The 27786-nt window shown below is 48.4% G+C and overlaps 1 protein-coding gene across 9 annotated transcripts in view; it reads left to right on the top strand.

The window, feature by feature from the left end:
• Positions 1–27786, top strand: part of LOC144772708 (uncharacterized) — a 1708106-nt gene that overhangs the window by 914323 nt on the left and 765997 nt on the right. The gene's annotated exons all lie outside the window — the stretch shown is intronic.

The following is a 27786-nucleotide window of genomic DNA, read 5'->3' on the forward strand; positions in this document are numbered from 1 at the left end:
GGTAGTACGGGGGGCCGCCATAAGGCAACTGGTAGGGGCCCGGCAAGAAATTTATAAGAGACTCTGTGACATCGAAGACCGCCTAAAAATGCTGGAAAGAGAAGCAAGTATATACCCTGAGTAACGGGGTGACCTACAGGCAGGTAATATCGACCATGCGGACATCCTGGAGATGCTGCGGGTCATCGACCATAGGGAATATCTAAGACGGCAACACGCCGAAGCGGACAGATCAGGTACCTTGTTAGCCCGCTTAGTGCGGGATCGTCCAGACACTCCGGCGATTACCCGGATACGCAATGGAGCAGGCAATATAGTCTGTACGCAGTCCGAGATCAATGAGGAGTTTTACGGCCACCTGAAAACATTGTATGCTCCTATCCCCATGGAGGACCCGGTACGAGTGGCAGAGTTCCTACATGGTATACCTTTCCCAACCCTGTCTGCAGATGCCCGAAAAGACGTTGATGGCCCCATAACGCAGCGAGAAATCCGGGTTGCCATACGGTCCCTGAATCGAAACAAAACGCCAGGTCTAGTTTAGTACCTGTCCTGGAAAAGATATATAAGGTGGCGCTTGAGGCGGGTCGATTGCCCAAATCCACGATGCAAGCCCTAGTCATATCAATACCCAAGCCGGGGAGAGACACACTTGAACTGACCAACTACAGACCCCTGTCCATGCTCTCAACAGAGTACAAGATCCTTAGTAGGGCCATTGCCTTACGGATACAACCCCACCTCTCTGATTTGGTACACTCTGACCAGTGTGGTTTTCTCCCGGGAAGAAGCACGACCCAGAATACGCGTCGACTTCATGCCCTTATGACTGCTACATCACAGGAATATCCCCGGGTGGGCTGGATAGCACTGGACCTGAAGCAGGCGTTCGACTCCCTGTCGTGGACGTTCATGTTCGAAACGCTGCGGCGTTTTGGCTTGTCAGACTCCCTGTTGAAATGGATGAAACTACTCTACACGGACCCCTCGGCCTGTACACGTACAGGCCGATATATATCGGATTGCTACCCAATATATAGAGGTACTCGGCAGGGCTGCCCCCTGTCTCCGATTTTGTTCGTCTTAGCGCTCGAACACTTAGCCATAACCCTTCGGACCCACGGAGAACGGAGGGGCATATCAATAGGGGGTACACATCACCTAATATCCATATATGCAGACGACATTTTACTGTATTTTCGTGATCTGGAAGAGAATCCTACTGACATGGCAGACGTATTTCGCCGATTCGAAGAGGTGTCCGGATCAGCCATGAATCCAGGAAAATCCACTGGTTTCTACTTTAGGGACCTGCCACACCCTCCCTCTCTCCACTTTGGGAGATACCAAATCCCAATGGCCCAGGCTACATTTAGATACCTGGGCATACAGGTGTATAGAAAGCCGGATGACCAGATCGAGGGTAATGTCCGGAGAGCCTTTACGGGTCTCCGTAGCAGTGTGGGGTTCTGGACGTCTTTACCCCTATCCATTATGGGAAGAATTTCCATATCCAAGATGGTCCTGCTCCCCTGCATTCTATATTACTTTGTTAATCTGCCAGTCATTCTCCCGCAACAGATATTTAACACGTTGAATACGATCCTGGTGACTCTTATCTGGGGTATGGGATGCAGGCGTATTAGTCTCCGAAAATTACAATTGGGGACCAAAAACGGAGGCCTAGGGGTGCCTGATCTTAGGGGATACTACTACGCCAGTCAACTCCAGTGGCTTGCGCGATGGGTAGCGGGTAGGAACCTACACGAAATCGACTTCACGGCAGACCGGTTGGCGCGGGGAGACTTGTGTTGCCTAGGAGCCGGCTCCCCACGGATTGCCACACCCTTTTGAGCACGGCCCTGTTGTGCTGGAGGAAGGTGCTGGCATACACCTCAAACACAGTACCCTTTACGGAGAATATTCCTCTGTTAGGTATCCCATCAACGCAGGGCAGACTCACACAGTATAGATTGCGACCCTGGGCAGAGGCTGGAGTGGAGGATGTAGGTGCCTTCTTCGGGAACGACACCCTGCTGGATCATGACTCCTTCCTGCGAGTCACGGGTGCTCCCCAGCGACTGTACCTGCTACACGCTGCGGTGTCCCACTACATACGATGAACCTGGGCTCCGCAGAGGCTTCAACCCACGAGACATGAACTGGTCCACTTGATATACCACATGGGTGCGGGGGGGCCACCTAGTACGATGGCTGTATTGGGAGATCAGGGAACACGCTGCGATCCCACTCACTACACTTAGAGACACATGAACACAGGACACGGGAGAGGTAATGACAGATAAGGCCTGGCAGATGGTTCTTGAGCATCCCAGGAGGGTGTCGAGGAACGTTACATTTAAATTTATACAGGCCATGGTGCTGCATAGAGCGTACCTCACCCCACAAAGCCTACATAGAATGTTTCCCGACTCCCTCCACTGCTGTCCACGCTGTAGGGAGGATGCGGCTGGTTTTCTCCATATGTTGTGGGCATGCCTGTACCTGAATAGTTACTGGGGAGAAATTTGTCAGACACTGCGTACAGTAACTGCCCTTCCGGTCCCAGAGGATGCGTTATATTGCTTGATGGGATCCCGCAAAAGATCTAAAAAACAAAAAGCTAAATTGAAATTCCTAGATCTGGCCCTACTTTTAGCGATTAGGGTTATTATGATGAGGTGGAAGTCGCCCAGACCACACAGAGTATCTGTATGGCAGCCTGAGATGTTGAAATGTGGCAGGGCGGAGAGTGCTGTGCTGAGACAGGAGGAGGCGAGAGGGCAAAGGAAGTATCCCATAGCGCAGGACTGGGAGATTATGCTGCTAGAACTTGAGGAGATGGAGATGGTACCATAGCAGATGGAGGGTGTGTGAATGGAAGAATAGTACAGGGTATGATGACGCGCACGATATCGGTGTACCCAAGCCCGCTGGTGCACGGGTGTGGTCTATTTGAACTTAAATACATGCTATGACAGTCTGTTTCGGTGGGACGGAGTGTTACATTTCAGACTACACATGAGCAGGAGACGTATGGGGATAGGGTGGGTGTGGTAGGGGGGAGGATCGGGGTTTGATCCTTTAGTTTGTTGATTACTAAACTTATTGATGTGACACTGTGTAATGTACCACTGACCGTACAAGCGTCTCCATGGAAAAGTAGATTGGGGTAGAATAAGATGTACTGTACTCCTGTATTTTCTTCCATGTGACATCTACAACATGCTGGAATTGTACATATCCGCCTTATTTGGTTGGGGAGAAAATTAGAAAAGACTGTACTGTGTGATAAGAACCAATGATAAAACGGTGACAATGCTGTACAGTTGCGAATAAAGAGTTTTAAAAAAAAAATTAAAAAAGGATGTCGCCACTGTAGTTGTCGCATTGTGCGGAAGCTTCACGCATCGTGGGAGAAGAGTGTCGCAGCTGAAGCTGTTGCTGTTGCACTTCTGAACAAAGGTTTCGCTGCTGCAGTCCACGCATCGAACCGAGAACTTCTCGTATCCCCTGAAAAGCGTGCCGCGTCTGGAAGATCATCACGTCTTTATTTCTTTGCACCTGAAATTTGCCGCATTTCCCTCACTGTGACATTGCTTGTCGTGGAGGCGCAACACATCATAAGGTACATTGACGCAAAGTGTCGCATCTTAAGAACGGAACTAAGCTAAATCTACCATCTTAAAGTAACAGTATTGTGTATATTTCTCGTTTATGGTCTTGTGGTAAATCTATTTAAAGTATACTTATTTTTGATTTTAAACCTTGTGTGGTGTCCATCTGTAGTGTTGTCACTGGGTTACTGTATGGGGTCACAAATGCTTTACACACTGCCTCTGAGATAAGCCTGTCTGCTCGTGCCAAGCTACCAAGGGGGTGAGCAGGGGTTATTTAGGAGTGTAATCACCTTATCCTGACTAGAGGCAAGGGTCCCTATTTGTCACAAGTACCTACCTGTGCCAACTAGAGACCCCCAAATCTAATATTCGTGGCATCGGTGGGATTCTGGACTTGTATTTGTGACTCATTATCAGTGATTGATGAACACTACTTAGTGAGTGCAGACCTTAACGCAACCACATACTTTTTGGTAGATTCCTTTTTGGATTTTTTTCTTTTTTTGAAAGATGCCTGATTCAGTTGAAGTAGAAAGAGCAGAATCCATAGCCTCTATTGATTGTGAATGGGAACAGGAAAGGCTGGATAGCTACAAAGTAAGACACCGGAAGTACTTCTGCAAGAAATTCAAGGTTTCCACTGTTGGGTGCACCAAGAAGGAAGAGTTCTACAAGGTGCTGAGGGCCTGGGTAGAAGCAAGGAAAACCACTGAAATTGAGGAGGGGGATAACCATGCAGATGTACAACTAGAAGAGCCATTGGGCTCAGGAGGAAGGAGAGTACCTTCCCCCGCATGTAGCAATGCTGCTAACAAGACTTTGTCTCCAGAAGAGTTGGAGGACAGAGAGATATCAAGAAGGCATGAAATGGAGATGACCAAGTTCAAGGTGAAAAGGCAACTGGAAATAGAAAATAGGAGATTAGCTATAGAGGAAAAGAAAATACAGTTTGAGCATGAAAATGTTTTGAGGGAGTTGGAGTTTAAAATCAAAAGTTTGGAGGTTACTCCCTCTGGTGGCTGCGTACTGTCAGTGTCTGTGGAGAGTAGAGTGTATATTCCCAAAGATGTGGTGAAAGAGTTTTATAAAAATGATGATTTTGGTCAGTGGTTCAGAGCCTATGAGGTAGCCATGTCTTCCCACCGGGTCCCTGAGAGAGATTGGGGAGCGAGGTTGTGGGGAAGGTTCCTTAGTGAGGGGCGGGGCACACTGTTATACTTGCCTTCTGATGCCCACAATTCATACAGCCACATGAAAGATGAATTAATGTCTAGATATGGTTTGACCCCTGAACTCTATAGACAGAGGTTGAGGAAATGCAAAAAGTTAGAAAACAGTACCTGGGTTTAATATGTCACTTTCTTTTGCAGAGCATTGGATGATTGGGTGAAGGGCAGCAAGGCGAATGATTTTCAAGGTCTCTTTGATTTGATTGCATGAGAGCACTTGTTTGATAATTGTTTTCCAAAGCTGCACCAGCATCTGATAGATAGCAAGCTGACTAACCCTAGGAAGTTTGCTGTTGAGGCGGACCGCTGGGTTAGCACCCGGGGCCACAAGAGTCACATGGGAGACTCAGCCAAAGGTTGGCAGGGTCCCCAGCAGAAGAGTGGGGGGACAAGGGTAAACAAAAGGAGTTCTGCAAAGGGCCCCAAAGTAGTCCCAAAGGGAACCAAGGGAAAGGTTCCCAGCCTCACCCTAAGAGAAAGCAAGGGGTCCCGACAGGTAGTCCTGTTCCACAGGGACCCCTGAAATGTTACAAGTGTGGCGACCTTGGTCATAAGGCGAATTATACCAGGTGCCGCCTGTTTGAAAAAACCTGCACCCACTGGTGCTCTGCCCCGGCAGATGGCTAATGTAGCCTTGGGGAGAAATTGATGTCCAAGGTGGGTGGGGTCCTGCACAGATGACCCTTGTCTCTTTAGGAGACTGTGAGATGGTCTCAGAAGCTCAGCTGCCCAGGAACACTAAGAAATATGGGCAGTAGGTGACCATCAATGGCCAAAAGGTGAATGCTCTTAGAGATACAGGTGCCAGTGTGACAGCTGTCAGGTGTCACCTGGTGTCTCAAGAGCAGATTGTCCCTCATGCATTTTGCCGAGTTGTTGCCGCCGACAACACAGAGAGTCATTGTCCACTTGCTCATGTTCCCTTTCAGTGGGGGGGTCTCTGGTACTCTTCAGGTAGCTTTGAGGCCCGCCATGCCTGTTGACTGTTAGTTGGGGAACGATTTGGAGAACTCCCCTTGGGAAAAGGTGGAGAAGAGCACTCACTTGAAGATGGTGGGACTGCCTGACTGGGCGTGCGTGACCACCCGGTCAATGTCAGCCAGTAGGGGTTCTCAAGAGGACCTGGAGCCTGAGAGGGAGGCCCAGGAACCTGCCTTAGAGAGAAGTGGCGGGGCGCGGAAAACCGGCCCTCGAAGTTCCCACGGCCCAGGAGGAGGCCCTGGTAGACCCTGAGGGGGATGCCCTCTAGCCTACCGGGGGAACAATTAGCTGAACTGGGGGACCTGCCTGAGCTGACCCATTGCCAGCAAGAAGGAGGCCCCTCCAGGGAAGAAGTCTGCAAGGAGCAGCGAGAATGCCCTTCTCTTGAGGGATTGCGCAACAGGCTGTAAGCCAGGCAGCAGGTGATCAGTCAGGATCACATTGGATTTACTGGGAGAATGGCCTCCTGTATAACGGGCCTAAGGTTGCTGAACCTGGGTCAGCCCATGTTCTGGTGATACCCCAGAAGGTCAGAGCCTTCCTACTTGGGTTGGCTCATGATGTGCTGTTAGCAGGACATTTGGGGCAGAACAAGACCTTTGAGAGGCTTGTCACCCACTTTCATTGGCCCCAAATGTGAAAAAGTTCAGACATTCATTGCAGGACCTGTCAGACTTGCCAGGCAAGTGGTAAGAGTGGGAGGAAGCACAAGGCTCCTCTCCAGCCATTCCCTGTGGTCAGTACCCCCTTTGAGCAGGTGAGGATTGACATTGTGGGCCCACTGGATCCCAAGACAGCCATAGGCAACAGGTTCATCCTGGTCTTGGTTGACCATGCCATCCGGAAGCCATACCTCTGAGGACAGTGACGGACCCTATGGTGGGACGAGCACTGATGGGAATTTTCTCCCGAGTGGGATTCCCTCGCAAGGTAGTGTCTGACCGGGGTACCACGTTCATTTTAAGTATGTGAAGTCCCTGTGGCAGGGGTGTGGTGTAACTTACAACTTCACCACTCCTTACCACCCCCAAGGAAATGGGTTGGTTGAAAGGTCCACCGCACCCTAAAGGGCATGATTATGGGTCTTGAGGAACCCATGAGGCATAAGTGGGATGTCCTCTTACCATGCCTACTCTTTGCATACCAGGAGGTGCCACAGAAATCTCTAGGGTTCAGGCCCTTTGAGCTTCTCTATGGACACCCGGTCAAAGGACCTATGAGTCTGGTCAAAGAAGGCTGGGAGCAATCTCCCAGAAAACCTCCCCAGGATGTATATAGCTACATGCTGGCCTTCAGGAACCAGACTAGGCGTATCAGGCAACTCGCTGAAGTGAATCTGGAAGCCAGCCAGGAGGAGAGGAAGTGCTGGCATGACCAGAATGCCACTCTGATAGAGATTCAACCTGGACAGAAAGTATGGGTCATGGCCCCAGTGGAGCCCTGTGCTCGCCAGGATAAGTGGACCGGACCATTTGAGGTTGTGGAGCTTAAAAGTCCAGTTACCTACTTGGTGGACTTGTGGTCTCCCAGGAACCCCTTGAGGGTCCTGCATGTCAACCGCCTTAAGCCCCACTTGAAGAGGTCTGAAGTGGGCATGCTCTTAGCAACAGATGCGGGAATGGAGGAGGAGACTGAGCCTCTTCCTGACCTCCTGTCTGCAACAGAGCAAGATGGGTCAGTGGATGGTGTTGACCTCTCTTCCACCCTGACCCATGAGCAACAGAATGACTGCTGCCAGTTGCTGGGAGAGTTTTTTGATCTCTTCTAACTGGTTCCTGGTGTCACAGATTGGTGCGTCCATGATGTGGACACAGGAGACAGCTTACCTGTGAATCATAAAACTTACAGGGTAACTGACAGGGTGAGGGCTTGCATCAAAGAGGAGGTCTCAAAGATGCTTGTGCTAGGGGTGATGGAGTCCTCTAGCAGTCCTTGGGCCTGCCCAGTGGTCTTGGTCCCAAAGGCTGCAGCGCTGGGTGCCACACCCGAACTCCGGTTCTGTGTGGACTACAGAGGGCTCAATTCAGGCACGAAGACTGCCGTGCACCCCATCCCCAGAGCTGATGAGTTAATTGATCGGCTAGGGGCTGCACGGTACCTCAGCACGTTTGACTTAAAGTCTGGGTACAGGCAGATCGCCTTCACTGATGGGGCAAAGGAGAGGTCAGCATTCCCCACACCAGATGCGCATTTACAGTTCCGTGTTATGCCTTTTGGGATGAAGAATGCCCCTGCAATCTTTCAGAGGTTGGTCAACCAGGTATTGGTTGGACTGGATGAGTTCAGTGCCGCCTACCTAGATGACATCGCAGTGTTTAGTGCCAGTTGGGAGGAACATCTGCGCCACCTCTGGGAAGTGTTGTTGGCGCTGTGGAAGGCAGGCCTCATGATCAAGGTGAGTAAGTGCCAGATCGGGCAGGGTTCTGTGGTGTACTTGGGACACCAAGTTGGGAGCAGCCAGGTGGCGCCCCTGGAACCCAAGATTGAAATCATTCTGGCTTGGAAGCCACCCAAAACCCAGAAAGAGGTGAGAGCCTTTTTAGGTCTCACAGGTTATACCAGGAGGTTTGTTAAGGGGTATGGCAAAATTGTTGCACGCTTGACAGAGCTGACTTCCAGGAAGCAGCCTAAGAAAGTGATTTGGACTGACACCGGTCAGAAATCTTATGAGGCCCCGAAAGCTGCCATGTGCACGGCGCCCGTGCTCCGGGCACCCAACTTTTCAAGTGAGTTTATCGTACAGACAGACGCTTCAGAGCATGGTGTGGGGGCTGTTCTGTCACAGATGAATGAGGAGGGCCTAGATCAACCCGTAGTCTTTATCAGTAGGAGGTTACTTCCGCGGGAACAGAGGTGAAGCGCTATTGAGCGTAAGGCATTTGCTATGGTCTGGGTACTGAAGAAGCAGAGACCATACCTGTTTGGGACTCACTTCTGGGTTCAGGCAGACCACAGGCTCCTCAGATGGTTGATGCAGATGAGGGGTGAGATCCAAAGCTGTTGAGGTGGTCCATTTCCTTACAGGGTATGGACTTCACGGTGGAACACCGCCCTGGTACAGAACATGCCAACACTGATGGTCTGTCCAGATTTTTCCGCCTTAGTGATGAGAACTCCTAGGAGTTATGATAGTTCTCCTCACAGTTCTGCTGGAGGGGACACGTGTTAGACCTGGCACCATTGGCGTGGGTCTCCTTTCCATTTTTGCTGTTGCCTCATATATTTTTGGAGGTGTTAGATGCTTTGGGCACTGTGTCACTGCTGTCCAGTGCCACAGTGCGCGTGCTCCCTATTGTAAATTGAGGTATTAATCAGTGGTTCCATGTTTGGCTATTTGGTTTACTTGTCAGACCCTAGTACAGTGTACTGAGTGTGCCTAGGGCGTGTAAATCCAAATACTGCTGTTGGGCTTGCAGCACTGGTTGTGCCACCCACAGAAGCAGCCTTGTCAAATGTGTCTAAGGTCGGCCATTGCAGAGCCTGCGTGCAGTCTGGTACTGTCATGCTGACTGGGCAAGTGTACCCACTTGCCAATCCCTAAACCTTCCCTTTTGTTCATATCAGTCACCCCTATGGTAGGCCCAATGGCAGGGTGCATTGTAAGTATAAGGTAGGACAAGCCCTGATGTGTGTGGCATGTCCTAATAGTGAATTACAGCCATTTTCGTTTTTCACTATTGCAAGGCTACCTGTTCTCCATAGGCCAGAATTGGCTGTTAGAAATATTACATTTTATAATCCTAACTGACTCAGAGAACATGGTAGAAATTCGAGTTTAGTATGTCTGGACTCAGAATGATAAAATGCATCTTTTAGTGAAGTTGGTTTTAACATTCCGTGTTTGCAAATACCACTTTTAGAAAGTATGTGCTTGACTAATCTTCCAAGCCTGCCTCTGCTAGGTTGTGTATTCCTTTGTCTGGTTTTGTGAGTGACAGGGCTCGGGGATTCCAAGAGACATGATGAGTCAGCCCAGTGATGAATAGAGAGATCTGCATCTAGATGGGAGGGAGAAGTTGCACCTGAACCTTGAATAGGGCTGTGCCTGCCTTCCACAATGCTGGCTCCACCTCCTGGGGTGCGGCTGATGTCTCTGCCCTGCACACTGAATGAAGAGAAGGAGTCCTGTAAACAAAGTGCTCCAGGACTGTACTTGCCTTCCACAATGCTGGCTCCACCTCCTGTGGGACGTCTGATGTTTCTGCCCTGCACTGTGTCTGGTAAACAGAGTGCTTTAGAACTGGTTTGGACTGGGCAAAGGCCCCTCTCCCCTCAGAACAAAGGATTTTGGGGTATAAATATTGGAACCCTGATCCCATGAAATTAGATCACTTTTGGACTACAAGAAGAAACCTTTACTGAGGAGAGGAACCTGAAGAAACTGAGAAGAGACTACCCCTAAGCTGAAGTGCTGCTTGGGGGATTGGCCTGCAGTGGTCTCCTTACTGCCAAAGGAAGGAGAAAGGAACTTTGTGTACCTTGCTTTCAACTTGTGAAGCATCTCCAAGGGCTTGGAAAAGAGCTTGCCTCCTGCTGAAGTCTCATGGACAACATACTTCAACCCCCAGCTCCTCAGAGTTCTTTGGAAGTGCCTGCTGCTGTTTTGGGCCTTCTGAGGGACTGCGTGTCGCAAGGAGCTGGAAGCGCAACTCAACGAAAATGAAGTGCGTCGTCGTCGCTGCTGCTGCCGTCACACTTCTGAACAAGGGTTTCGCAACTGGAGATGTTGCACTACACCGCATCGAGAGAAGTGTGCCGCAACGAAGAGGAAGCGTGTCGCCGTCGCTGCTGCCTGCCGTCGCACTTCTGAACAAGGGTGTCGCCGCTGGAGTTGTCGCACTGCACCACATCGAGAGAAGAGTCTCGTAATGAGGTCGGAGCATGTTGCCGTCGCTGTGCCTGCCAACGCACGTCTGAACAAGGGTGTGGCCGCTGGAACTGTCGCACTGCACCGCATCGAAGAAAAGCGCCTCGCATCCCCGAAAAGCGCTCCGCCGTCAAAGCTGCTGCCGTAGCATTTCTGAACACGGATGTCGCCGCTGTAGTTGTTGCATTGTGCGGAAGCTTCATGCATCGTGGGAGAAGAGCGTCGCAGTTGAAGCTGTTGCCGTCGCACTTCTGAACAAGGGTGTCGCCGCTGCAATCCACGCATCGAACCGAGAACTTCTTGCATCCCCGGAGAAGCGTGCCACATCTGGAAGATCTTCACGTCTTTATTTCTTTGCACCTGAACTTCGCCGTATTTCCCTCGCTGCGACATTGCTTGTCGTGTAAGCGCAACGCATGGTAAGGTACATTGACGCAAAGTTTCGCATCTTAAGAACTGAACTGAACTAAGCTAAATCTACCATCTTAAAGTAACAGTATTGTGTATTTTTGTTGTTTATGGTCTTGTGGTAAGTCTATAAAAGTATACTTATTTTTTATATGAAACCTTGTGTGGTGTCCATCTGTAGTATTGTCATTGGGTTACTGTATGTGGTCACAAATGCTTTACACACTGCCTCTGAGATAAGCCTGTCTGCTCGTGCCAAGCTACCAAGGGGGTGAGCAGGGGTTATTTAGGAGTGTAATCCCCTTATCCTGACTAGAGGCAAGGGTCCCTATTTGTCACAAGTACCTACCTGTGCCAACTAGAGACCCCCAAATCTAACAAGTCCCAAGGTATCTTATCAATAGATTCACTCAGTATGTCGCTCAGAGAACATTAAGATCCACCAATACGAATCAGCTGCACAAACTAAATTCACACTGATTACAAGAGGTAGATCCCTCTTAGTCTTAACAACTAGAGCCTTCAACCATCTTCTGCATACCTTCTTCTTTTAGTTTTATATTGCGCAAACTATACCCGAATGTATCAGAGCACTTTACATGAGCATCAGTTGAGTTACAGACAAATTTATTTTTTAAGCATGGGGAGATTAATTGATTTTCCCAGAATCACAGGGTGTTGAGCGTCCCTGCCGAGACTCGAACCCGCTTCACCAGCTTTGAAATCGACCGCCCTAGCAGAGAATTTGCATATATTGTTTAGGAAAAAGCTAAAGACTTGACTGTTCTCCTTCCTGTAGGTCTCCCCTTCTGCCCTTTATTTCAGATGTCTTAAAGAAGATCCCTGATCCTCTGCACAATACTGATCATAGGACAGTGGCAAGACATCCTTGGGGTACCAGTTGTACTTAGCAAGTTCCTAATTCATTTCATTTTATTTATTTCATTTCATGCCAGTTGTTGCTCTCACAAATTACATGCCGGCCTCTGCAGTCCGATCTTGCATGCCAGGTGTGCCTCACTTCTTAGATGCTGGGCTCTGCCCTCACATCTTACATGGCAGGCTCTGCCCTTGCATCTTAAATGCTGGGCTCTGCCCTCACATCTTATATTCCAGGTTCTGCTCTCACATCGAGAGCGATGCTGTTTAATGGCAAGGCTGCCTGCAACTTACAGCAGTTATTTATAGGTACATTGTGAATGATAGAAACGTCAGTTAGATGTGGGACCCCTCAGTAGCCCGTTTCTGTTCCTACTCTGAATTTATTAGATTGAAATTCATTACATTATCTCACTATTGAATTAATAAATAACCTGATTCCACCCCACTAGTTCCAATAAATAACCTGTGCCACCTCACTAGTTCCAATTCAAAGAAAATATTATAAAGTCCTGCTTGATAGACTATGCTCGACATATGACTTTCTTATAAGCTATTACTGAATTATTTTCTGAAGTAGTGGAGCAGTTGAGGTGGCTTATATTTAAAATTAATTTGTGTCTCAGGTTATTGCAATGTTTTTTTAAATCTCTGACTGTTGTCAGTAAACAATATGCCATTAGTCAGGAACGAACTGAACAAGAGACTTTTCAGGCATTTTACACATCAGCTGCAATATTCACTGATTATGAATTCAGTGAACAAACTCATAATGGGAAACAATGATTGTGAGAAGTTAGCCTGGCATATGATGTCCACTAGTTCTAGTGGGCACCTTGCACCAGTCTAATCGACCCTTATTGATGTTGGTTGTAAAGTCAACCCTATAGAAAGCTATCCTAGTGGTAGCATGAACCAGCAGTCTTCAGACTAAGACTTCAGTAGGCGAGTTAAGCAAGTTGTTTTACCATATATAATCCCTTGAATACCAAATGAAAGGACACCACACAAGGTATATATGTTATGTTAGTAGGTTTTCTAAAGCACACAGCTGCCCCAGCGAAGGGGTATCCCGGCGCTGCCAAATCTGAATAACACACTGCCCAAAAAGGTTGTCACAGCTGTAGCCCGACCCAGGGCTATACTGAGGGAAAAAGGAAGGTTTTAATGGCTTTTCGAAAAGCAAGCAAGTCCTCCATCCCACGAATATGTAGCGGTAGAGAATTCCACAACTTGGCTGCCAGATACCGGAATGAGCGACCTCCTACTCGGCAAAGTTTGAACCCTGGGACAGTCACCATGTGCTGTCCCTGCGAACGCAGCTGTCTGAGGGGCACATACGGAGTCAAGAGATTGCCAAGCAACGCCGGGCTGCCTGATTTTAAAATCTTAAAAGGTAGGCAAAGAGCTTTAAACTGGATCCGAGTATCAATCAGAAGGCAGTGCAGCCTTTGAATGATGGCCCCAACCGAACACCAGCGGGGAAGTCCCACCAGAATTCTGGCTGCCGAGATTTGTACTCGTTGTAGTCGCCGTATCTCTGCTTTATTAGCCCCCAAAAGCAGAGAACTAGCATAGTCTAGGCGAGAGAGTATGGTAGACTGCACAATAATGTGTCGTACAGCTGGGTCAAAAAATTTCAAGAGAGGATTGAGACCCCTTAACAAGCCAATACAAGTGGCAGCGACTCTCTTTGTGTGGGTCTGGAAGCTAAGCGTGGAATCCATCCAGACCCCTAATATCAAATATATATGTATTTAATTTAAACACAACCCTTCTGCACTCTTTATGAGGTCAGAGGTAAAAATACAATACAAGTCACACAGTTAATATACAATAAGTTGAACAGTAAATGTTCTGCCCTAGGGGCCTCACAAACCATATACTAAGAAAGTGGTATAAGTACTACGTGAGAGTTAGAAAGCAGGCCTAGGGGCTGTAGAATCACTGGGGCTACACTAATCAACCAAAGGTTAGGAAGTAGGAGACCCACGGGAGCCGTGTGCAGTGACTAAACACAGGCGCGGGTTCCCATTGACTTTCTATGGAGTTCATAAAAGTTACAAAGTTACAGTTTAAGGACACTTCCGGATGGACTAGGATGGAACCCTTTTAAACTAGGACACTACGAGAGTCAAGACCCACGGGAGCACCGGAGTACTCGTGTTACCTCACTCAGGGAAGCCGGGTGCATAGGTGTCTTTTCGTGTCGTGTTTCGTTGTCATTTTCAATGGAGAGCTGCAAAGAAGTGCTGCAGGCGACCAGAGGAAAACCGGGTGGACCCAAGGGTGGATCAGAGATGTGAAGCAGAGGAGACAGAGTCTAGGTCACTAGCCAGTGACCAGGAAGGAACCAGGCGACGTCGGGTGCTTTGCAGGTGAAGAAGGTGAGTTTGTCTCTTCAGCCACGAGGTCCAGGAGTCATCGACAATGAACAGGAGCTGGATTTGAGCTGTCCCACAATGGATCTAGATGACTGCGGTGTTGGTATCTGAATTGGACCCAACAAGCCTTGGCAACCGCAACCCACGGAGGATGTCAAGATTGGCTCTGTTGCAGGTCAGCAAGTTTTGTGGTGCTTCTCCTTTTCAGGGAAGCTGGAGCAAGCCTGGAGCAACCAGGCAAGCAAGTTAAATTCAAAGGAAGGTCTTCAGGGGGCTCACAAGCCAACGGGCAAGGAACCGGGAAGACGCGTCGAGCTGAAATGCAAAGGTGGGGCCCACGGGACACTCGCAGAGTGTGGGGGCTTGAGCTTCAGTGCAAATGGTGCTCGGGGCTGGGGCTTCTCGTACCCCAATGCACAATTTACTGAGGCTGCAGAAAAGGAGTGCAGGTAGCAAAATGCAGGATGTCCAAGATGTCTGGTCCCACGTCTCTCGTGTCTCAGCTTTGCTGTGGATGTGGGTCGGGGTCAGAGAAGTCTAAAAGTCCAGTTTTTGTGTCACAGAGTCTTTGGGTTTTGACGGGAGCCGTGAAACTGCAGACTGGCGAAGTTGCTGTTGGTGCCTGTTTGCACAGGGTGGTCACTCCTTGCCACAAGGGAGATGTCTTCCATCTTCCAGTCAGAATGGAATGTCAAAGGCCCAAGATATGTCTTTCAAAGATTCGTCCAGGATAATCTAAATTCCTGGGGACACAGCTCCTATACTTAAACTAAGAAAGGGGGCTGGATTACCTGACTAGGTCCCTCCTATGGGTCGACCTGAGAAGGGAGTGGATACACCCCTTTCCCTTTGTCCAGTTCCGCGTCTGAGCTGGGGCTGGAGTTCCCCAGCAACTGGTTTGACACAGGCTATGCATGGAGCACCTTGTGTGCCCCAGGCAGTGTCTAGATGCATTCACTGAATGCATCCCTCCCTACCCCAATACACAAAACCCCTGTCTGGGGAGGTGCTGGCACCTCCATGGACAGGAAACCTATTGTCCAGGCCGCCCTTGCTGGAGTTTCCCCTAGCAACAGGAGGTCAGACTCGTATCTGTGGCAGCAGCATCCATTTTGTGATGTTAAGGCTCTGTTTAACTTTAACAGGGTAAAGCAGCAAACTACATGTCTTTTCCCTCTAGAAGGGTGAAATGCTACCCCCGCCACCAGAATTGGGGGATAGTATTCCAAAAGTGTTTGACACCTTACACGACATGTTTTGATAAAGCCAAACCAAAGTTAGCATTAACCGCGAGGATTATAATGCACTTAAGAGTATATGGTATGGCCATATCATAGAACAGCTATAAGGAGATGGTTCCAAAAGCTGCAGAGGGGCTCAGCTCATGCCAGAGCACCCTCTCACATAAAACCAAGCACTTTGCCTCCAGGATTGTCGAGGCCTACCATAGGAGTGGCTTATAGGTGTATATGTGTCTATATATAAAGGTAGATATAGGTATACTATATCTAAGTAAGGGTGATTACACCACCTTACCCATACTGTGTGAACAGACCTGTGGTGTCATTTTGGAAGGCAAACCAGGGGTGGCACAATACATGCTGCAGCCCCTGGTAGGCCTAGGGTGCACCTATGCCCTGGGTACCTATGGTACACTATACAGGGGCTCACAAGGGTGACCCAATAACCAATCTGGTATGCACCTAAAGTGCATGGTATCAATTTAGAGAGAGAAAAGCTGGGCTGTGAGTCTGATTAGCAGGCAGTCAGCCACATTAAAGTCGAAAAACCAGAGAATCACAGCAAAAAGTGGGGGTGTCCATAGGAAGCAGACCCTACTCTCCTACACAACCCCCCCCCCCACCCAACGCAGGGACATTAAATTAACCTTGACCAGTTGAGTCTTCATGTTCTAAGTGGAAATATCTGGAGAGTCCATCTGCATTGGCATGGTCAGTCCCAGGTCTATGTTCCACTGTAAAGTCCATCCCCTGTAGGGAAAGGGACCACCTGAGCAGTTTGGGATTTTCACCCTTCATCTGGTTTAGCCACACGAGGGGCTTATGGTCTGTCTGAATCTTGAAGTGAGTGCCAAACAAGTATGGCCTCAGCTTCTTCAGGGCCCAAACCACATCAAAGGCCTCCCTCTCAATAGCTGACCAACGTTTCTCTCTAGTGGTCAGCCTTCTGCTAATAAAAGCTACTGGCTGGTCTTGACCATCTTTATTCAGTTGTGAAAGCACAGCACCTACCCCCAACTCAGGAGCATCTGTTTGGACAATGAAATCTTTGGAGTAGTCTGGACTTTGCAGAATAGGAGCAGTGCACATGGCCTGCTTCAGGTCATCAAATGCCTTTTGACAGCTTACTGTCCACTGAAATTTCTTTGGCATTTTCTTGGAAGTTAAGTCATACAGGGGTGTCACTATGGAACCATACCCCTTGACAAATTTCCTGTAATACCCAGTCAGGCCCAAGAAAGCTCTGACCTGAGTTTGTGTGGTTGGAGCAGTCCACTCCATTATGGTCTGGATCTTGCTCTGCAATGGTTGAACCTGTCCTCCACCTACAAGGTGGCCCAGGTATACAACTTGACTCTGCCCTATCTGGCACTTGGTAGCCTTGATACTTAGGCCTGCCTTTTGCAGGGCCTCCAAAACATTCTTTAGGTGGATCGGGTGATCTTCCCAAGTGGAGCTAAAGATAGCAATATCATCTAGATAAGCTGCACAGTAGTCATCCAGACCAGAGAGGACTTGGTTCACCAACCTTTGGAATGTGGCAGGTGCATTTTTCAGACCAAAGGGCATCACCACAAATGGACAATGTCCACCAGGGGTTTAAAATGCTGTCTTTGGCTTTGTATCATCAGCTAGTCTGATCTGGCAGTAGCCAGCTGTCAAGTCAAATGTACTCAAAAACTTGGCAGATGCCAATCTGTCAATGAGTTCATCTGCCCTTGGTATTGGATGGCCATCTGTCCTAGTGACACCATTGAAACCTCTGTAATCCACGCAAAACCGCATCTCTCTTTTACCATCTTGGGTGTGAGGTTTAGGCACCAGAACTACTGGACTGGCCCAAGGGCTCTCTGAGGGATCAATGACTCCCAAATCCAACGTCTTTTAGACCTCTGTCCTGATACAGTCCCTGACATGATCAGGTTGCCTGTAAATCTTACTTTTAACAGGCAGACTGTCCCCAGTGTCTACTTCATGAGTGCACCAGGTAGTCTGACTTAGAGTCAGAGAAAACATATGTCTGTAGGACTGTAGAACTTGTCTGCAGTCCTGCTGCTGTTGGTCAGTGAGGCTGCCTGCCAAGGCTACACCATCAACTGAACCATCATCAGGGTTCTGAGAAAGCAGGTCACTCTCTTCCTCCTGTCCCTCATCTGCAGCCATGAGCAAGCCCATGTCGACCCTGTCAACATATGGTTTCAATCTGTTGACATGAAGCACCCTGTGGGGGCTCCTGGGAGTTCCAAGGTCAACCAAATAGGTGATTTCTCTCTTCTGTTCAACAATAGTGTGGGGTCCACTCCACTTGTCTTGGAGAGCTGATGGGGCCACAGGCTCCAACACCCACACTTTCTGTCCTTGCTGGTAAACAGTCAGCACAGTTTTTTGGTCATGCCAGGCCTTTTGCAATTCCTGACTAGCCTCAAGGTTTTTAGATGCCTTTTTCATGTACTCAGCCATCCTGGAGCGGAGACCAAGTACATAATCCACAATGTCCTGTTTGGGAGGGTTGAGAGGTAACTCCCATCCTTCCTTCACCAGACACAGGGGTCCTCTTACAGGATGCCCAAACAGAAGTTCAAAAGGGCTGTATCCAACCCCTTCTGTGGGACCTCTCTGTAAGCAAACAAAAGGCAGGGCAGCAGGATGTCCCATCTCTGCCTAAGCTTTTCAGGGAGACCCTTAATCATGCCCTTTAAGGTCTTGTTGAATCTCTCAACTAGACCATTGCACTGTGGATGATAGGGTGTGGTGAACTTGTAGTTCACTCCACACTTTTTCCACATTGCAGTCAAATATCCAGACATAAAATTTGCACCTCTGTCTGAGACAACCTCCTTCGGAAATCCCACTCTTGAGAAAACTCACAGGAGGGCTCTTGCCACAACAGGTGCTGTTGTGGTCCTTAGGGGAATTGCTTCTGGGTATCTGGTGGCATGATCCACTACCACCAGAATAAACCTGTGCCCAGATGCTGTTTGGGGATCCATTGGTCCAACAATGTCAATCCCTACACGTTCAAAGGGAACCCCCACCAAAGGTAGTGGTATTAGGGGGGCCTTTGTGGTGCCACCTGATTTGCCACTGGCTTGGCAGGTGACACAGGAGCGACAAAACTCCTTGGTATCTTCTGACATATGAGGCCAATGTAAGTGAGGAACAAGCCTGTCCCAAGTCTTGTTCTGGCCAAGATGTCTTGCAAGGGGAATATCATGGGCTAGTGTGAGAAGGAAGCCCCTGAATGCCAAAGGTATGACCAACCTCCTGGAAGCTCCAGGCTTGGGGTCTCTAACCTCTGAATACAGGAGTCCATCATCCCAATAGACTTTGTGGACCCAACTAGCATTCCCAGCAGCCTCAGCAGCAGTTTGCTGTCTGAGGGGTTCTAGAGAAGGGCAGTCTAACTGCGCCTGCCTCAGATCTGCCCCCGGGGGACCCCTTGTCCCACGAAACTCAACCTGATCAGGCTCTTCTAGGACAGTTTCCTCCTGGGTCTCACAATCAGCTTCCTGTGAATGCCGATCCTCTTCCTGAGGCAAGGGGGAAGGCACTGCATTAACCCTACTGCTTCTCCTCCTGGTAGGCAACTGGTTCATTGTTCCAGAATCCAGTGCCAGTTCAGTTTAGCTATTTCTGACCTGTGACCTAGTCACAGCAAGGACAAGTGCTGATATCCCTAACATTTCTGCATGTGTCCTATACTCCACTTCAGCCAAGCTAAAGTCTCCAGATCATTTCCAAGCAAGCATTCTACAGGGAGGTCTGAGCTAACCCCAACCTTTTTGAGGCCAGTTACCCCTCCCCAGGAGAAATGAACAATTGCCATACTGTGAGTGGTAGTGACATTGCTAGCATTGGTCACTAGGTAATTTTCACCTAGTATGATCTGTCTAGAATCCACAAAGCCATTCGCATTGTGACACTAGCACAGGTGCCCCTGTATGCCTGAGCCACTTTGTCATTATTTAAAGGAGTTTGTCTGTACTTGCCCAAGTTATTGGGACTCACAGTAGAGGATATAATTATGTCCCCATCACAGATCAAAACAGCTTGAGTTGGTATTCTGACTAGGCCAGCATCCATCTCAGTTCCCAGGGTTAACCTTACTACACCATTCTGTTGAGAACCTCCACTTGTAGCTTTACTAGGGGGAACAGTTGCCTTAGGGGCAATGGTGGCTGGAGCTGTCTCCTTTTTGGCACAATCACTGGTCCAGTGAGTATTTACTTTACAAATCATGCACCAAGGTTTCTTTGGGCCTTCTTTCTTTTTAGATTGTTGGGAACCCCCACCATTAGAAGCTTTTTGGGGACCTTGAGAACACTTCTGGTCTTTTGCATTCTCCCCACCCTTTTGGTCTTGCTTCTTCTGATCACCACCTTCTTCTGTACCTTCTGCTTCACCCTGGTTCTGACCCATTTGTCTGCCTTCTTTCCCAATTCTTGGGGAGAGGTCAGATCAGAGTCAACCAGGAGCTGATGCAATAACTGGTTCTGACAGTTGTTAAGGATTTGTTCTCTCATAATCAAATTATACAATCCTGTATAGTCAGTGACTTTACTGCCCAGTTACCAGCCCTCCAGAGCCTTAGTTGCACAATCTGCAAAATCAGCCCAGCCCTGAGTCTGTGTCTTTTGGGTATCCCTGAACAGCAACCTGTACTGCTCAGTGGTTAGGCCAAACCCATCTATCAGAGCACTCTTCAGGACATAGTAATTGTCAGCATCCTCTTCTCTTACAGTGAGGAGCTTGTCTCTACCTTTATCTGCAAAGGAGAGCCACAAGATTGCTGCCCACTTACTTTGGGGTACCTGCTGTACTTTGCAAGCCCTCTCCAAAGCAGTTATCCGTTTGTGGATGTCATCCCCAATCTGATAAGGAGGGACAATCTTGTTCAGGTTTCTATGGTCATGAGACCTTTCCCTATCTCTAGGAATTATGCTGCCACCAGTGGGCTCTAGCCCACTTAACATTTTGTTTCTTTCAAGAGCCAGGGTCTCTTTTGCAAGGGCAACTTCTTGCCTCTTGATCCTAAGCTTGACTTCTTTCATCCTAGCTTTGTGCTCTCTCCTCTGAGGGGAAGGTATCATCCTCTGAGCAGAGGCACTGGACCCTACTGAGGAATCAGGATGCTCAGAGCCACTGGAAAGTGACTTGCGCCTTCTGTTTCCTGTGTTAGGCCTACTGGGGTGAGTGGAGTGGGGTCTCTCTTGGCCCTCTCCACCTCAAGATAGTCCTACGTTGCCCAGGTCAGCTTCATCAACTGCATCCTGGTCATCATCCTCATCAGAGACAACTGGATCTTCCCCAGTTGTATTCTCCTCTGTTGCGAGATGGCCCCCCTCTCTACCCCCTTGGCTACCTCGGTCTGATGCATTCTCTACATCATAAGCCACTAAGATATCTACCAGGTGGTTAAAGGTTGTACTCTGTCCTTCTCTCAACTTTCTGACTGCACACAGGCTACTCAGTTCATGAAAAGTGAATGAGTCATACTTAGAAGGCACCCTCTGGGTTTCTTCTTGAAGAGGTCTACTAGGGCCTGCTTCCAAGGACATTTTCTAGTGAGGTGTGGTGTGTGCACCTACCTACACTAAATGGTTTCCTACTAGAACCTCTCTAGGAGTTGCAGTCAGGGTGTGCTAAGCCCTTACCACCTACAACTACTAAGTTCAGTAGAATTTATGTATATAAGACTTGATTTATATGTACCTACAGGTACCTTGATTTGATCTTTCAGATGATATTACAAGATTATTTGGTAAAACAAATTGCAAGCTCTTATCCCAACCGCTGCACACCAATGTGAGAAGTTAGCCTGGCATATGATGTCCACTAGTTCTAGTGGGCACCTTGCACCAGTCTAATCGACCCTTATTGATGGTGGTTGTATCCTAGTGGTAGCATGAACCAGCAGTCTTCAGGCTAAGACTTCAGTAGGCGAGTTAAGCAAGTTGTTTTACCATATATAATCCCTTGAATACCAAATGAAAGGACACCACACAAGGTATATATCAAATATATATGTATTTAATCTAAACACAACCCCTCTGCACTCTTTATGAGGTCAGAGATAAAAATACAATACAAGTCACACAGTTAATATACGATAAGTTGCACAGTCTACGTTTTGCCCTAGGGGCCTGACAAACCATATTCTAAGAAAGTGGTATAAGTACCACGTGAGAGTTAGAAAGCAGGCCTAGGGCCTGTAGAATCGCTTGGTCTACACTAATCAACCAAAGGTTAGGAAGTAGGAGACCCACGGGAGCCGCGTGCAGCGTCTAAACACAGGCGCGGGTTCCCATTGACTTTCCATGGAGTTCGTAAAAGTTACAAAGTTACAGTTTAAGGACACTTCCGGATGGACTAGGATGGAACCCTTTTCAACTAGGACACTTCAAGAGTCAAGACCCACGGGAGCACCGGAGTACTCGTGTTACCTCACCCAGGGAAGCAGGGTGCATAGGTTTCTTTGCGTGTCGGGTTTCGTCATTGTTTTCTATGGAGAGCCGCAAAGAAGTGCTTCAGGCGACCAGAGGAAAAGTGTCTGGGTGGACCCAAGGGTGGATCGGAGATGTGAAGAACCTGAAAGCAGAGGAGACAGAGTCTGGGTCACTAGCCAGTGACCAGGAAGGAACCAGGCGATATCGGGTGCTTTGCAGGTGAAGAAGGTGAGTTTGTCTCTTCAGCCACGAGGTCCAGGAGGCATCGACGATGACCAAAAGCTGGATTCGAGCTGTGCCACAATGGATCTAGATGACTGCGGTATAGATATCCGGATTGGACTCAACAAGCTTTGGCAACCGCAACCCACGCAGGATGTCAAGATTGGCTCTGTTGCAGACCAGCAAGATTTGTGGCGCTTCTCCTTTTCAGGGAAGCTGGAGCAAGCCTGAAGCAACCAGGCAAACAAGTTAAATTTAATTGAAGGTCTTCAGGGGGCTCACAAGCCAACGGACAAGGAACTGGGAAGACGCGTCAAGCTCAAATGCAAAGGCGGGGCCCACGGGACACTTGTGGATTGTGGGGGCTTGAGCTTCAGTGCAAATGGTGCTCCGGGTTGGAGTTTCTCATACCCCAATGCACAACTTACTGAGGCTTCAGGAAAGGAGGGAAGGTAGCAAAATGCAGGATGTCCAAGATGTCTGGTCCCACATCGCTCGTGTCCGCCACGTATCTCAGCTTTGCTATGAATGTGGGTCAGGTCAGTGAAGTCTGGAAGTCCAGTTCTTGTGTCGCAGAGTCTTCAGGTTCCGACGGGAGCCATGAAACTGCAGACTGGCGAAGTTACTGTTGGTGCCTGCTTGCACGGGGTGGTCACTCCTTGACCACAAGGGAGATGTCTTCCATCTTCCAGTCAGAATGGAATGTCGAAGGTCCAAGAGATGTCTTTCAAAGATTTGTCCAGGATAATCTAAAGTCTTGGGGACACAGCTCCTATACTTATACTAAAAAAAGGGGGCTGGATTACCTGACTAGGTCCCTCCTATGGGTGGACTTGAGAAGGGGGTGGTTACACCCCTTTCCATTTGTCCAGTTTCATGCCACAGCTGGGGCTGGAGTGCCCCAGCAACTGGTTTGAACCGGGCTATGCATGGAGCACCTTGTGTGTCCCAGGCAGTGTCTAGATGCATTCACTGAATGCAGCCCTCCCTGCCCCAATACACAAAACCCCTGTCTGGGGAGGTGCTGGCACCTCCATGGACAGGAAACCTATTGTCCAGGCCGCCCTTGCTGGAGTTTCCCCCAGCAACAGGAGGTCAGACTCGTATCTGTGGCAGCAGCAACCATTTTGTGATGCTGAGGCTCTGTTTAACTGTAACCGGGTAAAGCAGTAAACTACATGTATTTTCCCTCTAGAAGGGGGGAATGCTAACCCCGCCACCAGAATTGGTGGGGGGTAGTGTTCCAAAGTGTTTGACACCTTACGCGACATGTTTTAATAAAGCCAAACCAAAGTTAGCATTAACCGCGAGGATTATAATGCACTTAAGGGTATATGGTATGGCTATATCATTGAACAGCTATAAGGAGATGGTTCTGAAAGCTGCAGAGGGGCTCAGCTCATGCCAGAGCACCCACTCACATAAAACCAAGCACTCTGCCTCCAGAATTGTCGAGGCCTACCATAGGAGTGGTATAGGTGTATATGTGTCTATATATAAAGGTAGATATAGTCATACTATATCTAAGTAAGGGGTGATTACACCACCTTACCCAGGCTGTGTGAACAGATCTGTGGGGTCAGTTTGGAAGGCAAACCAGGGGTGGCACAATACATGCTGCAGCCCCTGGTAGGCCTAGGGTGCACCTATGCCCAGGGTACCTATGGTACACTATGCAGGGGCTCACAAGGGGGAACCAGTAACCAATCTGGTATGCACCTAAAGTGAATGGTATCAATTTGGAGAGAGAATAGCTGGGCTGTGGGTCTGATTAGCAGGCCCACAGCCACATTAAAGTCGAAATACCTGAAAATCACAGCAAAATGTGGGGGTGACCATAGGAAGCAGACCCTACTCTCCTACAATGATTACAATTAAGTGGCATTTTGTTTCCTGCTATGAAAGATAGGTGAATTTATGTAAACAGAACTCTTGGTGTATCTAGATGGTTTAAAGATCTACTCAAAGAACCATTCAGCAGGGAAACAAAGGAGAACCAGATATTCTGCTGGGTTTCCGGGTCATAAAAGTTTGATTGTAGAAAAAACGTAGCAAAAACTCTCCTCCCCAACTGAGTTTATCCCTTTGAGTGTGAGTGGATTCTTGCCGGCAGACTTAGACAATAGCTGGATTGTTTGATATAGCAGCTGCCCCACTGGCAACCAACATCAATTCTCCTAGCCTCATGCATGATTCCTCCATGTGGTAGTGCCAGCTAGAGGCTCCATCTTGTGCTGATCCGGATGAGCATAGGGATTATTGTGGGAGCAATTTGATGAAGTAATGGTGCTTTGGAACTCTGGTCAGTTTAATTTGTATCGCTTATTGATTTCTCACCAGGTGAACAGTGGTGATTTCCAGCACAAACTGACTCGACAGAAATATTAGGCCAACCTGTTCACCTGAAGAAGGCACTATAGACAATTATCAGATGCATAATTTCCAGTCCACCATGTGCCTCATCAGTAATTGGATTGAAGTCAATCATTTAAAACTTAATCCTGACAAGACCGAGTTGATCCTGACCGGAGGTACTACCAACCCATGGAATTCTAACTTTTGGCCCCCCGCCTTGGCTCCCCTCCTTGCCCTGCCGAATCGGCAAAAAGCCTGGGGGTCATAATTCATGAAGACCTTTCCATGAAGTCCCAGATTGGTGGGGTGGTATCCTCCTGCTTTTTCCACCTCTGCAGAATACGTAAGATCTCTCGATTTCTAACTACGGAGGCTCTAACCCTGGTTCTCCTGGCCCTGGTCATCTCTCGTATTGACTATGCCAATTCACTGTACGTTGGCATCCCTGCTTACCAGCTTTGCCGTCTGCAGCTGGTACAGAACCAGGCCGCTAGACTCATTTTTCATCAACCGAGACACCATCATGTCCGTCCTTTGCTCAAAATTCTCCACTGGCTTCCAGTGGCTAAACGCAGTGAATTTAAACTAGGCTGCATCACTTTTAAAGCACTGGCCGGCCTTGGCCCAGCCTTTATTTCCTCCCTGCTTCACCGCTATCTTCCGTCTCGCAATCTTCGTTCCTCTCACTTGGCTCTTCTCACAACCCCTACCTTTTTCCGCAAGAAACATGGTGGCCTCAGATTCTCTTTTCTTGCCCCCTCCTGTTGGAACTCACTCCCTTTGGACCTGAGATCAACCACTTCCTATACCCACTTTAGATCTCTCCTGAAAACTTTATTGTTCCGCCAAGCTTATGAATAGTCACATTATCTGTCCATCAACCTTCACTGCTGACATTTTGCCTCTTCCCTGCTCACAGCGCCATGAAACCGTTTGGTGTAAGCGCGCTTTTAAAAGTATTTTTAACATAACATAACATAACATTACGTACGGATACATTTTGCTGATATCACTTGCTAACATCTGCAGTGAAGAATCTAGCGAAGCTAGCGATGGTAAGTCTGAAGATGGAAGCAAGGGACCTACAGTTATCCAACATAATGAAATTATCAATGGCAGATCCTGTCATGGGGCTATGGAGCAGGAGGGGGCTGCTGGGACTCAGACGCAGGAGCTGGATTTGTCCCTTTTAATATCCCAGGGTTGTCTTACTATAACTCTGCAAACTGGCCAAGTAAAACCATTTCAGCACTTGTTTCTAAGTGGCACCGATTGTGGATGTTCAGAGACTTCTCAGAAGGACAACAACAAGCTGCACACTCAACAAAAACAAAACAGAGTAATAACTGGATTATCCTGCCAGGCGCTTTATTTTTAGAGAAGCGTGTTATAACACTTTAAAACATAATATAGGGTATGTGTACAAGATGGCACCCGAGTAGCAGCAAGCTTACAGAGCTCCGCCACCCGCCTTGCTCTTAATGCCAGAAGCAGCGTGCCATGAGGTTCCACCAGCCTACAGGAGTCGCTGCAGCTGGTGGGGAGTGATTTTTGCAGACATACCTGCACTGATTCTTTACTGTTTTTGAAGCCTAGATATCCCTCGAGTTCATCTGCATAGTTCCAAGATGGTGAATGCCCGGGAATGATTAGATGTGGGGCTTGACCTAAACTGTAGCGAGCTGCACTGTGCACTCATCTCTAGCAGAAGGTACTATTGAGCGGAGAGAGTAGCCCTATTACTCCTCAGCAGTGCCAGCGAGTACAACCAGAGCATGCCTGCCAGGGAAGCCTAGCTGGAATGGCTACGAAGCATGCTGCATGCTTGCAGCGAACGGGTGGAGCGCTCTACCTAGCAGGACAGTGGTGCAGCATTCGGTGAGACCAACAAATGCACTCTAATGCCTGGACGTACAAGGATCCCTGAAGTGGGTCAAAGGTTGGTTTGTGACACGGGCGGCACAGTTGGTCTAGGCCGTTTTTCAGTTTTTGGCCTGCTACACGTGTGCTCTCCACTGTGCTCCTTCTAAGCAACTTCATTTCCTTGTACGCACTCTGCCATTTGGCATGTTCCTGGATCCCTGTCACTGGGCTCCATCTTGAAAGTGAGTCATTATCCAGTTTGTAATGATTGTATGCTTTTCTTTCACACTGTTTACTTGCATTTTGCTTTTTGTAACCAGTAGTCAGCTCTTGCAGGGGAGCCCGTAATCAGCTAGGTGGGTTGATGGACCCCGGTTCTAAGCCCAGATTGTTTTACCCACCTGCTCTTCTTAGTATCCACCCCCTACAAGGGCCGCCTACTTAATGTAGCACTCTGCATATCCACGCCAAAGGCAAGCTCGTCTGCACTGGTCCTTGCCAGGATCCCGCCGATGCTGCTAATTTTTCTAGCCAGGTGGCGTTGTGCTTGTCCCATGCAGGTATGCAGGTAAGTAACTGCATGATTTGAATATTATGACTCACACTAGAATTAACAAGTGTGCTTGTTTCGACCTTGGAAAACTCTTTTCAAAGAAGCCTGATAGTTGCTCTAACTTTCTTGCAGTTCAACACCCTGTGCTCTTCTCTTTTCTAACTCACCATCTTCGGGAGGTCACTACTATACCGCCTCAACCGATGCGCAGCGCATTTATAAATACCCGGTCTTTGCCTAAGCACGAATTGGCCATCGCTGAGCTGATTGACGATCAGGGTTTAGACATGTTTTTTATCACAGAAACATAGGCAAACCATGGGGCAGGCCCAGATTTCTGTATTGCTGTTCCATCGGGCTTCACAGTATTTAGACATTATAGAACACATAAAAAGGGAGGTGGACTCACTCTGCTCTATTGTGATATCTACAAAGCCACCTTTGAGCCTATTTCCTCCCGAGATTGTGAAGCTTTTCTTTTCAATCTAAAAATAGTTAACTGATTCTCTTTTAAAGGGTTGTTACTTTATCTCCCACCAGGGGTAAAAAAATGGGTTTCTCACCACTCTCAACCCACTTTTAGAATCCTGTGTCCTTAAAAATACCTTTCAAATACTGGGTGATTTTACAAGCACCTCCAACATGCCTCATAGATCTTACCGAAACCAGAAGCAGGTTGACAATAACATGCTTAGTCTCCGTCTTTTTCGTTCCCAGATTAAACTGCCTGAGAAAGCG

The sequence above is a fragment of the Lissotriton helveticus genome, chromosome 8 (genome assembly GCF_964261635.1).
Source record: "Lissotriton helveticus chromosome 8, aLisHel1.1, whole genome shotgun sequence".
NCBI classification, from domain to species: domain Eukaryota; kingdom Metazoa; phylum Chordata; class Amphibia; order Caudata; family Salamandridae; genus Lissotriton; species Lissotriton helveticus.